The sequence below is a fragment of the Panthera leo genome, chromosome C2, assembly GCF_018350215.1.
Source record: "Panthera leo isolate Ple1 chromosome C2, P.leo_Ple1_pat1.1, whole genome shotgun sequence".
Taxonomy (NCBI): domain Eukaryota; kingdom Metazoa; phylum Chordata; class Mammalia; order Carnivora; family Felidae; genus Panthera; species Panthera leo.
Genome location: NC_056687.1, coordinates 33,483,882 through 33,494,503, shown reverse-complemented (window position 1 = coordinate 33,494,503; position 10,622 = coordinate 33,483,882).

Sequence of the window (10,622 nt, the reverse complement as noted above, 5' to 3'; positions counted from 1 at the left end):
CTAATGAAAGCTTATTTTGTTAAAAACAAGACTTCTAGGAGATATTAAAATCAGTGCCCACCTCTGATAACTGCATAATGAATGATGACAACTAGGCATTTGTTGGTTGGGTGTTCATAGAATTTCCAACCACAGAATTAATTTGTAAGAGGTTAACATTATTTCTTTAAAGTCTCCCCTGATGCCAAAGATACAACATAAGGGAAAGTATTCATTTGGTATGACCAGGCTAGTAAACATTTAACTAGAAACTTAGAATTCTCTGAGAGGTGATGTTAAACTGTCTTTTTTGCATATAAAAATGAATTTTCAATAAAGCACAATGAATCAGAAAGAGATGTTTCAGGAATTCTGAATTTTTCCCAGTTTCATATATATAATCATTAAACAACTGATGTATGAACAAGGCTGCATTAATCTCTAATAGATGCTCTAAATTATCCTCAAAGAATGTATGAATTAAAGGAAACATTTAAAAAAAAAAAACATTTTAAAACATTTTAAAACATTAAAAAAAAACATTTTTAAAAACATTTTTTAAAAAAAAGGAAACATTTTAAACATTTTAACATTTTTAAAACATTGTATCTCTGAATAGTTGAACTAGAATGGATAATTTTCAAAAGTTAATTAGAAGTAAAAACTAGTGGCGCTTGGGTGGCTCAGTAGATAAGTATCGGACTCTTGATCTCAGGTCATGATTTCAAGGTTCAGGACCCAGCCCCACTCGGGCTTCGCGCTGACAGAACAGAGCCTGCTTGGGATTCTCCCTCTCCTCTCTCTCTCTCTCTCCCTGCCCCTCCGTCACTCACACACAGCTCTCTCTCTCTCAAAATAAATAAATACACTTACAAAAAAGAAGTAAAAAAAAAAAATAAATCACAAGTAGTTGTATTTATAAGGCTATGCTATCCTGTAAGAAAGATAAAGAGATGGCACCAATATTGTGATTGTTTCTGGATAAGCTGAAGGGTTAAACGACTTCTCAGAGTTGAATGTCCATTTGTAGGGGATCAAGGATGGAAGTACAGGTGTTGTAACCAAAGTCTTCACTCTTCCCATCACATCATTTCCATTGGTATGCTATTCGTTAAAGGTGACCAAGCAATTTCTTAAGGATTTTGAACTTCAGTTGCCTAGTGAGAGAACATGAAATGTGATTTGGATCACAGATCCTGCTTTGGGAAATTTTGCTAGTGAACTGGAACACACTGTTACATTTGAGTGTTTGCCCTATTTATCTAGTCCTACAACATACTGCATTCAGGCTGTGTCTGAAGCAAGCAAAAAATTAAGTAAACAAATAGTTATCAAGATTTTGCTCCTATTTAAGCTAAGGAAAATGTTTCATTATATTGATTTTTCCCTCTTGAATTAAAGACTTCTTTTTTTTTTCCATGAAGATGAGTAGTAAAAACATTATTGATCTATTTACAGTCAATCTAAAATTTACCTTAGCATTAACAAAGGAAAAAACATAGAAACCTTGGGTAAGGTTAAAGTAATATTTATTAAGCTGGGTCCATTTCAAATCTTTGTAATTTAAAAACAAAATAAGATAAAAGATTATGTCAAAATTAAGAACATTCTTTAAAATGTTTATTCAAATAATCAGGTGATAAATAAGCATCAACTTTTCAAATAAGATATTTTGTCAGTTTCATTTATTTGTGTTAATAAAAGGGAATTTTCTTTAATTTAAAAAAAATGTTTCAACAATGGCCAAGGGAAAGAAAGAGCTACTCTGATTTACAGTCACCACAATATGCAGTGATTGGTGTTGTGTGCATCTCTTATTTTGTAAGCTGTGAAATTCCTGAGGAAGTTGGATATATGTTCTTATTCTTTATCCACACCATCTGACGGAGTTCATCTGAAATAGAGTAGATGCTCAAGAAACTTTATTATAGAGAAAGGGATTGAAGATTCGTTGGAAATTTTGTAGCTAAGGTTTGAAAAACATAGGGTTGGAAAGCTTATAGAGAAAATGTCTTTATTTTTTTAAGTTTTTATTTAAATTCCAGTTAGTTAGCATATAGTATAATATTAGTTTCAGGTACACAATACAATGATTCAATACTTCCATGCATCAACCAATGCTCATCACAAGTTCATTCCTTAATCCCCATCACCTAAATAGCCCATCCCCTCTGCCCATCTCCCCTCTGATAACCATCTGATTATTCTCCATAGTTATGACTCTGTTCTTGGTTTGACTCTCTCTCTTTTTTTCCCCTTTGCTTGTTTGTTTTGTATCTTAAATTTCACATATGGTGAAAACATATGGTATTTTTTTCCTCCTACTGACTTATTTCACTTACCATAATACTCTCCAGCTCCATCCATGTTGATGCAAGTAGCAAGATTTTGTTCTTTTTATGGCTGAGCAGTATTCCACCACACCTTCTTTATCCATTCATCAGTCAATGTGGAAAACACTATGGAGTTTCCTCAAAACGTTAAAAATAGAACTGCCCTACAATACAGTAATTGCACTACTAGGTGTTTACTTAAAGAATGCAAAAACACTAATTCAAAGGGATACCTGCACTGCAATGTTTATAGCAGCATTATCTACAATAGCCAAATTATGGGAACAGCCCACGTGCCCATTGACTGTCTTTATTTTTATAGAATTGAATATCTGTGGAGTTGAATGTATATTGAAGATAAGGCCATTCTTAAAACCTATTAATCAGATCATTCTAATAAACAGTAAAGTAAAAGTTGACTTTTATTTAAAAACTGAATCATAAAATGAATTCATTTTTAAAGTTCTTAGCACCCCCTCTCAAACTCCAACAATGATATATTCTATTATTAGTAACCTTTTCTTTATGCCTAAGAACTTACAGAGAAGCATCTACTAGATGTATGATACCCAGAACCTTGAACTGTTGAGAATTATAATCTCTATATGCCATATTTGGTCTTAATTAGACTATTTTTATTGTTGTCTGGTTATTTTTCTATTCCTTTTGACATATTTATGTACTTACTCTTCAATTTATGGAATACCTTATTTCATCCTGTCACTGATATTTTTCCATCTCATGTCTTACTAGAAAAATACAAATGGTCTTTATGATAATAATTAAGAAGTTTGGCATTGAAAAAAAATTTAAAAAGAAAAAGGGGAACCTGATTGGCTCAGTCAGTTAAGCGGCCAACTTCAGCACAGGTCATGATCTCGCGGTTCACGAGTTCGAGCCCCACATCGGGCTCTGTGCTGACAGCTCAGAGCCTGGAGCCTGCTTCGGATTCTGTGTTTCCATCTTTATCTTCCCCTCCCCTGCTTGTACTCTGTCTCTCTCTCTCAAAAATTAATACATTTTTTAAATTTAAAAATAAAAACAAAAAATTAAGAAGTTTGGTATCAAAATATTAAAGAACCAATGTAAGTATATCAAAGTATGTGACCACTTCCTCTAGTGCTAAGAAAAAAACAACTCATCAATATAAATAGAAACATTTGGAAATGTCTTTTTCTCTGTCTACTTTTATTGACATCTGACTGTGAAGTGTTACTAAATATGGGGTACATGAAAAAAATATATAGGGTACATGAAATATAAAATATATTTCTTTTTACTCTTTACAATTATAATGTCTAACAACAGTATCAGTTAACAAACAAAAATCAACATTAATTGGAAACGCCAAATGCCAGATGGACGTTGACTGTCCATCTTTGTTTCCTGTCTCTGTTGTCATTTCTGAATCAGGATTTACCTGTCAGTTAGCATTCAAGATGCATTAGAATTCATATTGGCATTTCAGATGCTTCTTGAAGCATTCACTGTTATCTTCCTATACTCTTTCCTGTGTTTCTTCAACAAAAAGCTGTCTGATATGGGGGTGTTTGGGGTCTATCATACTGCATTATGAATTTCTCTTTCACTGTTATTGAATCAAATCACATCATGTAACTCGAATATTTAAAATGCATTTTCAGAATAAAAATTCTCACTTATACAGAGAACAGCATTGCAAAATTAAAGAAAATAAGGTTAAAATGCTCTATTAAATCTTAATGAATACCTTTGCATTTATTTCATTTTTAAAAACATAAAACAAAACTTTGTTTGAATGCCAACTCTCCACCACTAAAAATGTAATGTTGAAGAACACTACCCCTGACCAAAAAAAGGCTCATTCTGTCACGGATACAGGCATAAAAAAAATTACCACACAGTATGGTAAATTATATTTTGTAGCTCTTGCGTGCAATTTGGTAGTGGGGAATTCAAAGAGCAATGCTTAATTTGATCTGAAAAGGTTAGAAAAAAAAATTCACAGAGAAGATGACAGCCAAGCCTTTGTAAGAGGAGTAGGAGTTTGACCAGAATACAAGACAATGGAGGCTGGAAATTCCAAGATTAAATAGCCACTATCAAGTTTAGGAGGGATAAAAATGCACAGTGTTTTGGGAATTATAAGCAACTCCACTCAACCTGATTACCACCTCTTTTTATCCTGCCTTCCCTGCTCTGCTCAGCCAGAATAAATCTTCTCTCCAACTACTCTGTTGTCACCTTTCATGTGGTGCGATTTGATTTCTGCCTCATGATTATCTAGGGAATGTGTTTGTGGAAGACATAGATTGAGACAACTGAGTTAAAAAATTATGAACTCATAAAACAGTTATTTAGAATTGCAAAACAGAAAAATGAAAAAAAATAATTTTTTAGACCAGTGATATCACTGAACAAAATGAAGCTATTGGGTAATATTCTCCATATAAATTAATTAATATAAATTGAGAATATTATATAATGCAATATTCTTAAGGTAAAAGATGGACAGACACACTGGAATATTTTATTGTCATAACAAGACACACAAAATGTATATATATGCTATTAATTCTTTCTGATTCCTCTCAGAGGTGGAAGCTTCCATTTTTGCATAAATTTTCTATATTTTCAAATATCACCTCTACCTTTTCCTATCTTTTGTTGTGTGAGAGAGATAGAATAATCTGCCAATCAATGCACTAATATTGAAAAGGTCAAAAATTTTTCCACAAAAACATCCAGTCAGTGTGTTCTTTGTTCCTCAGTTTCTTCTGAGCAACAATTAATTCAATTAAACCAGCTCTAAAGCTGTGGATTGTCATAGATCATAACCTTTCGAAGTGTCTTTGTGTTCTTCCTCAAATTTACCTTAGTTAGCATATTTTAATGGTATCACACAAAGGAATATTATTAACCATTCTTGGTGTTAAGAAATGCTATGATCCTGCCAATTGCATTATAAGGAGAAATAGAGGGTTGGTATTTCAAGACAAACAGACAGCAGCACAATGAATCACTTAGACTCACCAAGAATCATAAGGATAATTATACAAAGTGACATATAAACCTTAAATATTTATCATGTTGACATCATAGCTCAACTTTACCTCTTCAGTTATATTCATAAGAAAAGGAATATCAATGGAGAAATCTAAATGCTATTTAATTGTATCAAAAATGAGGGAGAAATATTATTAGGATTTTCACATTCATAATGGGTAAATTTTCATTAGTGGATTATTTTTCGCTGATATATACCATATTTTTCACTCTCTCTGTTAATGGATCCAGTTTCTTTGATTACTACTAGAGTAGCCTGAAATAACTAGAGTTTCAGAGCAAGAATGTAATCTCTTGAATACAGTGTGATTTTCTCTGAAATCTGTAGTGCTTTATTTTGAATATATCTTTTATAACAAATGTTTATGCAGAAGCTTATTTTCTGTAATTTCTTAGTTATAAAATTTCATAGACCTGAAAAATATAAAACTGAACTTAATTTTTTTCTAATCACATCTGTTATAATTCAAATGTTGGTAAATTAAGAAGAAATATATTATTTTCAAGTAATATGCAAAATTCTAGTCCTGTTTATTACTTTCCCAAGTTTTACATATGCTTGTATACATTTGTATGTAAAATAAACCAAGTAAGTATGTCATATTTGCATTATCATACTTTTGTTTTAGATTATTTCAACTTTCACTATGATAATAACGCCACAATAGACATAACTTAGTTTTTTTCTCATGTTTTGAATTATTTACTTCTTGATTCTCTGAAGAAGATCTGACAGCAACCGCTGTATAACAAGGAGTATTACATCACTTAAAAATGGGCAATTAGCTTTTTTTTTTCCTTTTGATCATATCTTTGTATTGATGTACCTGTAATGACAGTTGAATGATTATATCTTTTGCTATGTCCCCATTTATCTTGCCTATCAGACTAGAAGTTACAAGAGATAATGTCTGTATCATCATCATTCTTTTTATTGAACATAATAATATATATTTAGCATAATCTCGATAACTGACAAATGAAACTTATGTTTAACAACATGGCATAGAAATCAACTAATCTTCATGACTTTGGGGTAATAAATCAGAAATGTTTACTTTGGCTTTTATAAAAACATTAACTATTATTGACAAACTCCTTATCATCCTATCTCTTAAGAAAAATGCTTATTAATTTGAACAAAATACATTAGTCAACTTAATATTCAAAAGCACTTTAACTCCTATTTGGAGTCTTGGGATATAGGTAACAACTGAGCTATTTTTAACACAGGTAGTTGTTGTTTCTTAATTCAAAATAAGAAGCCACATTCTGTTTCTGTAAAGAGAAATAGCTTTGTAAATTGAATTGTTATGAGCTGAATTTTATGCCCCCAAAAATATGTTGACATCTTAACTCTCATTATCTCATGATGTGACATTATTGGGAATACAGTCATTATAAATGTACTTATTTAAAATGGAGTCATACATATTGGAGGAGGGTAGTGTCCTTATAAGAAGAGAAGAAAAACACAGGAACAGACACACCAAGGTAGAACACCAGTAAAGTCAGAGGCAGAGACTGCAATGTTGTAACATTTCAAGTATGCAACCCAAGTATGTGTTCCAAGTATGGAACACCAAGGATACTTGGCGAATCTCAGAAGCTCGGAAAAGGTAACTCTCCAGGTTTCAAGGGGAACATGGCTTTATCGACAGCTTGATTTCAGACTTCTAGAGTACAGAACCCTGAAATAATGAATTTCTATTGTTTTAATCCATTCAGTTTGTGGTACTTTTTATGGTAGTTGTCATTGACAGAATGTATATGTTGAAACCTAACCTCAAGTTTATGGTACTGGGCAGTGGAACCTTCGGGAAATGACTAGCTCATGAGGACAGGCCTCTCGTGAATTGGATTAATGTCCTTATAAAAGTGGCTTGGGAAATTCCTTGCCCCCTCCATTAGGTGAGGTTGCAGGGAAAAGAGGGCTATTCATTGACCTGGAAGCCTGGTTCTCACCAGACACAGGAGTCAACCACCTGATCTTGAACTTCCAGGCTTCAGAACTGTGAGGAATATATTGCTAGTGTTTATAAGCTAACTAGCCTATGTATTTTTTTTTTATGCAGCCTAAATAGACTAAGATAGTAGCTCTAAGAAATTAATATAAAGGTCACCTGTTGTAGTAAATAAAAAGTACAGGATCCCCCTTACATCTGAATTTCACAAAACCAGTGACTATATCTTAAGTATAAATAGATTCCAAATATTATATGCATGTGGGAAACCCTATTAAAAAGAGCAGTTTAAGACTTACGACTAAAAAGCCCTCAGATAGTGTAAGATTTTCTGAGGAATATCCATGTCTGACCTATCAATAATGTGAGAAAGTAAAACTGTATTCTATTCTCTTTTCCAAGTTGCCCCCAGCATCTCTTTAACGAATAATGAAGCAAAGACCCAAATTCTTAACTGACATGCTAAAAAGCACTTATCACAGATTTGGAAGTATTTGTGAACTATAGGAATTACCAACACTACTAAGATCATAAAGAACATTGACCTGGAGGAAAATGAAAATAATTTGTAGAGAAAATTGAATAGTTATAAAAAACAAAGCAGGGTTTATTTATAATATAATTAACTTGAGGGTAAGAGAACATTGAATCTCTGGCCATAAATGAAAACCTTATATGGTCCCTTCAGTTGAATACAGGGAAAGTAAAAATTAAAAAAAAAAGTTTCATGGAACATTTATAGGAGGCGTTGCTGACTATCTCCAAACATTTTCAGGGCTCTTATGTGAAGTTCTAGGAAATCTGAGTTTCCATTTCCCAGGTGAAAGTTTAGTTGAGAATTAGAACCAGAGTGCTTACTCCTCACAGCAAATGGCAGTAGCCTGAGTCATGATGTGATAAATTGGAAGTTATACCATAACCCCCAGAAGGCTAGGTGCATAGCAGACAAATGTGTATACTGAATCCAAATGATTGCCAAACTCCCATGCTAACGATGGGCACCATCAAAGAGAAAGTAAACTGTTCTCTTCTTGTGAGGATGCTGGAGCTTTAAGACAGGTGGATCATCTTTGGAAAACTGAGATGCAATCTTATCTGTACCGCAGCTGTATATCAAATAATGAATTGACCTGAGGAATGATGGGATTTAATTAAGAAAAAAAAAAACTAGATTGAAGTCTACTTAATTTTTTTCTACTGAGGCTTTCTGTCTAAGCTCTGTACAGGGAAATACAAAGTTTCATGTCAACTATGGTGATCTATGTGGATCACAGTAAGTATGTAATAATTTCCAACATACTAGACAATAGTCATGACCCTTAACAGAAGTGATACATCTTAAATACAGCTCTTTTTTACTCTATTTCTGATATTTCAGAGAAAGGTACATTAACAGAAGCTATTAAGAGGCCACTTTCTCAACTGACAGTTCTCTTTTCTTTCTATTGTCTATTTTCCAATTTTGATCTAAAATTAATCCTCATTTTGGGGGGCAGATGCAATTTTTGTTTAGTGGAAAAAGTTACATCTTCCAGACTGCCTTATCATTCAAAATATTTTCCTTCTTCAATGACCATATAAAAGCAAAACATTTTCCTAATAATTGAGACTTCAGTGAAAATGGCTGAATCCTCATCTTTCAACTATTTTCCACAATTTGGCTGAAAGAATGCTCTAAAACTGTTCTGTAACAGTACTCATTTTCTGGAAGGAAAACCATCATATTTCCATTCCTTAATCTCATTGTTCTTTCTGGAACAGCTTCAAATTTTGTCTGTAGTATCTGAATGCATTTTCTTCTAGATTAACATTAAATCAATGATTATGCTTTCTTAAAAGTCTTAATTACAAAGTTAATGAACATACTGTTTAAAGTTTACTATATTCTCTTGTGACTTCACACATACACATAAAACATAGTTGTCTCTCGTTGCCAAATATCACTCTTTCCAAAACAAATATTTTTATTTTTTAAGTTTATTTATTTATTTTTAGGGAGAGAGAGAGAGCAGAAGTGGGAGAAGAGCAGAGAAGGAGAGAGAGAGGGAGAATCCCAAGTAGGCTTCATGCTTAGCATGAAAATCCTAAGCTTCGGGGGCTCAGTCTCACAACCATGAGATCACTACCTGAGCCTCAAACGAGAGTGGGTCACTTAAGTGATTAAGCCACCTAGGTGCCTCCAAAGCAAATTTAATAATACTTTAACAATATACTCCTTACTGTCCTTTGGGACACTGAATAAACACATATTAATGTAAATTTGATAAAATAATCACCTTTAGTACTTATCAGACTCTAAGGTTTGAAATAAAAGATATAAAAACAAAAATATTTTACAACTATATCATAGTTTAAGAGCAATCAATTTAAATATTAAAAACAAATTTCCTTATAGAATGAACATTTTTTGGATGTTACATTATTTATCTAGATCTATTTTAAATGCCTCATATAATTGTAGAAAATACTTTGTGGTGTGGGCAATGCTCAGTACTTTTCTCTCAGGAATTTTGGGTTGAGTCTTTCGTGGTAGTCTGTGTTATATATTCTCTTAGATAAATGGATAAAGCTCTCTTATTCCAACCTGAACATTAATCTGCTTTCATTGGAAATAGATTCATTTTTTTCCCAGTTTTTGCAGCAGTTCAGATTAATGATAACTATGGCTATAAATAGCCAAATGAGAAAATATTACTTTAAATATATTTGAGACTTTAACTCATGGTTTTGTTTATAAATTTCTATTTTATTTCTACACAGTTCATTATCAACTGACCTTAAATTGATATGAGTATCTAGGTTGTTTATATAGGAAACCATATGGATAGTCCACTCAATAATATAATTATTCCCCAAATAATCTATTCGCAATGGGAAGATATTTTTTATAATCAAAACTGTCTTCTTTCTATAACATAAAAATGTCCAAGAAGTGTCCATAAACTATTTCCTTTCATAAATATAAAAATTATTCTTTTGTTTACTTCAAAAAGTCAAGGATAAAATTTTTTCCAAAACCCATTTTTTATGGAAAAAGGCTGCAAAAATATGAATTATTAGATACACAAGATATATCAATATAAACACAATGCAAGGGAGAATTTGGATGAAAATAATGGGTCTCCAGTTATCATCCAAAATACATGGAAGTTAAGTAGACAGAGGTTCAGTTTCAATGATACACATTATATTTATTCCTTCCCCAAGAAAAACTTTCCGAAGTTTTGCTTTCATTCTGTTTCTATCTGCTTTAGTGTGTTAGGCATTCAATATTTTCTAAGTTTGCCCTGTAAACATATAC